Source organism: Trachymyrmex cornetzi, unplaced genomic scaffold, assembly GCF_001594075.2.
Source record: "Trachymyrmex cornetzi isolate Tcor2-1 unplaced genomic scaffold, Tcor1.1 scaffold1378, whole genome shotgun sequence".
In the NCBI taxonomy this organism is placed as follows: domain Eukaryota; kingdom Metazoa; phylum Arthropoda; class Insecta; order Hymenoptera; family Formicidae; genus Trachymyrmex; species Trachymyrmex cornetzi.
The window spans coordinates 9,034-13,242 of NW_017295958.1; the positions used below are offsets into that span (position 1 = coordinate 9,034).

At 43.9% G+C, this 4,209-nt stretch overlaps 1 pseudogene; it reads right to left on the bottom strand.

The window, feature by feature from the left end:
* The window catches only part of LOC108770892 (uncharacterized), a 1,789-nt pseudogene extending 1,181 nt beyond the window's left edge, over positions 1-608 (bottom strand).
* Positions 609-4,209: the final 3,601 nt, after the last annotated feature.

A 4,209-nucleotide genomic window follows, 5' to 3' on the forward strand; every position in this document is an offset into this window, starting at 1 on the left:
ACCATATTAAGCATTTGTTGACGCAAATCAGTTACACCTCGATGAATCTCGTTGGACACTTTCATCAATAACGCATTTACGCTATTTGGGACTTCCTCCACGTTGTTTCGCACTTTTCCCACATCGTTCGAGATATCTTTCTGCGTATCCCGAAGCGCGCGTATGATCATATCTCTCCCGGTAGTTTTGAACGATTTCTCCAATATCTCGTTAGTCACTACATTTTTCATTCGTGCAGTTACATCTCGAGTTAGATGTGTGACAGCGTCGGATACTTTTTTTTCCATATCACTATACACTTTTAAACTATCTTTCTGCATATCCTGAAGCGCGCGTACGATTATATCTCTTCCTGTCGTTTTAAACGATTTCTCTAACGTCTCCTTCGTCACTGTATTATTCATTTGTTGACGTAGATCAGTTACACCTCGTTGAATTTCATTAGTCTCCAACATTTCTTTCGTCGCTATGTTATGCAATTGTTGACGCAGATCAGTTACACCACGCTGAATCATCTCTTTCGTCACCATATTAAGCATTTGTTGAAGTAGATCAGTTACATTGTAGCCGGACTCGAAGCTTATTAGCGTTATTCGGTCCCACTTCATCTGGCATGCCCCGGTCGCCACTCCTTTTTACCCTCCAAAGGAGAAGCCTTCGTTCAGCTGGCCTTGGAAGTCTCCAGCCCCGCTTGTCCCTTGCACCACTGAGTCTACTCGCCCCGAGTTATCTCGGTCGCAGAGGGAGAGGTTTTTCGTTGAATAACAACTCACTGTTTGCAGGCAACTAACACAATTTGGTTTTATTTATTATGTTTTGGCAATTTGTTTTTTCACAATGCTCGCGCTTATTCGTATAACGCCGGACTCTTCGCGTGGGCGTGAACCCCCGTTCGCTCTAACGGTCGCTACTCTTGGACCTTATCTCGAAACGGTCCCGCTCACCACTATCGGAACGCCGCCGGTCGCCTCGGTTTTTCCCGTGGACAAACATCCCCAAATACGAAATCGACAAATGCCCCCGATCCGTGTCCCACTCAACCGCGCGCTAACTACTCTCCGCTCGTATCACTTCTCCCAGTATGGAGAACTTCTATCTATCGTTGCCAAGCGAAAAATCACTCTTTCGCTTCTTCGCTCGCCCTCTTATTCCTATCGCTCGTCCCCACTTTCGCGCCTGCGTCTGCGCGTTGTCGCCTGGCGCTGTACGCGCTCGCATCAGTGCGTTCGCTCTGCGCGCTGTGAGCACTCACGCTGCTTACTTATGTTACATAATTATGTCCCTGCATTATACAATTTTATCGTTTTTTATTCTAACCTTTTTCTTTTCTTTTCAAGTACTCGTCGACTCTGATGGATGTTGCCCCTGGAGGTCTCCCGCTGAAGTCATCGGTAAGTATATAATCTAAAATTTATTTACAGGTTCGCGAAATCCCCCAGCTGCACCCCCCTTTCTATGTACAGTATTTACATTAGTAAGTATCAGTCTTTTCGATGTCGCAACGAAACTTAACGTACACCCGGTATAGTTCTCGGGTTCGTATTCGGTGGACATGTTGTTTCTTCGACCTTATTGGTCGTAGCGGACGCGTTTTCCGATATCTTCAAATTCACTACGCTATAACAGGATTTAGAGTACACCCGGTATGTTGCGTGTGCTGATATTCGGTAGTCCCGCTCCTCTTATGTACTACGCGTCAATAGCGGTCGCGATTTTTGATATCTCAAAATTCATTATGTAAAAACAGGATTTAGTGTACACCCGGTATATCTTATACGCTCGCCTTCGAGTATTCCGCTCCTAATGCGTCCTAGTCGTCAATAGCGGTCGCGTTTTTTGATATCTTAAAGTTCATTGTGTAAAAACAGGATTTTTTGTACACCCGGTATATCTTTTTGGCCTAGAATTGGCTCCCGTATTTGTTTCTCGTCGTAACTGTACGTAACGGTCGCGTTTCCCAATCCCGTCGTTATTTTTATGTTAATTGTTAATTTCGCGGACCCCCTTTTTCTTTCCGGTCCTGATCGCGCTTTGACTTTTCGCGTGTTTTTACCGCGTCTATTTTTGATATTTCGGATTTTCCGAAACTATTGAGGCTACGCGCCTCTAACCAAATAAACTTTTGTTTTCGGCCCTTTTCTGATGGCCCATTAAAAGAAATAACGGAAAAGAGTATTACTATATTGCATTTTACTTAATCCTATTGGCTATATATATTTGTCTTATAACTAATCCCCTTTTTTTGTGTTTTCATATTTTTAACTTAAGCTTATTCGCTATCTATTTACATGTGTTTGCTCACGGGGTTTGATCGCCCGCGTGCCGCTCCGCAGGAGTCGAATCCGAGGGAGCTGGCGGAGGCTCCTCCCGGCTGCAAGGTGCGCTCGGATCTTTGATTGGTGGAGCGGCGAGCGTAGCGAGAGCTGTGAGCGATCGCAAGGCCGCTCGACGTCAGTCGGAGGGTCGTGGACTGTATCTAGCGCCCTACAAAAGTGGTAGTAGCGTGAGGAAGAGAAAAAAGACAAGATGTAAAAAAAAACATCGTGGGAGGAAACGTTAGAGGCTCTTAAAATACCACTCTCCGGTATCACGACGAACGAACAGTTGAGCCGCGCGCCGTATCGTTTGCGTTTACCATTCTTCAGAGGTGTGTTTATGCGTGACGCGTTACCGACGAAACCGTATCGAAACGAAAGTGGTATCGTGAACCTAGATAATTCGGAAAATGCTGGCACACACTGGGTTGCTTACGCAAAGAAAGGAAATAACGCCGTTTACTTCGATAGTTTTGGCAATCTTAGACCGTCAAGGGAACTCGAACTATCTAGGAAAAAGCTATCTCGGAAAAAACGTAACGTATAATCATCGCTCTTATCAGACGTTCGATCAGAGTATTTGCGGTCAATTGTGTCTACGATTTCTTCGAGAAATAGATTGGAAGAAAAAATATATCCAATAATAAGTCGTGTGAGTCATCTCAGTTGAACGTTCACCTTCAATCGCATTATGTCGTTGACTCTCGCGTTGAATGGAACAACCAGTATCCTCACGGCGAGTTACTTCCCTGCATTGGATTTAAGTAATGGTGAATACGAATTAAGTCTTACGAATTTTGAAACGTATAACGCAATACCGAACGTTACTTCCGCGAATAATAAATTCTACTTCGATAAAATAATCACAATTCCCAAAGGATCGTACGAATTGAGTGCTATAAACAGGTATCTGAGAGCTGCTATACGTCACGTACGACGACAAACGCTTAACGATAAAGGTAATAGTGACGATGAGTACATATTCGACGACGACGACAACGATAATGCTCATAAAGAAGAGATATTGATTCTTCGAGCCAATGAAAACACTATGAGAAGCGAGATTAAATGTGCGTATCGAATAAATTTTACAACACCGAATAACATCGGTTCGCTATTGGGTTATTCAAAATCGCGCGTATTACAACCGAACAGTGGTACGCGTCTGACAAACCTGTGAATATTATGAATGTAACTATACTTCGTATAGAATGCAACATTACCACGGGTGCGTACAATAACGATAAACCAGCGCATACGATACATGAATTCGCAGTGAACGTTCCACCTGGATATAAATTATCCGATACTCCCACACACGTCATTTATCTCCAAGTCGTCGCGAGAAACGTTACCGATATAACGATACGTATAGTGGATCAAAACGGACAATTGATAAACCTTCGTGGAGAAGAGATATCGATTCGACTTCATATACGACGCAGACGATGAAAATATGCGCAGATGCTCGTTCCAAACGAGTCATACTATTGTAAGAATACGTCCACCATACCGTAGACGTCGCAATTATCATCGCTCACCGAATGATACGTTGGAAGAAAACGGAGAGGAACGGAGGAGAGATTGAACGCTGCGAACATCAAATTTCTACGGTCTCTGGGATTCGTCGTGAACAATGAATCGCGATATTCTAAACATAGGGGGTGAGTCTATCTTCGACGATCGTATCGTTCAGATCGAGACTCACACTTACAACCCATACGCTAACACCACATTCGGATACAGCGATGAAATACGAATACCTATACAGCATCAGGATCTGTACACGTTACCGTGTGAGAGTTTTCTCTACGTCGAGGGAAAATTTTCAACGACAAAACGAGATGGAAACACATCCGAGGAACAACCTCCAAAATTGTCGAATAATTGCGTC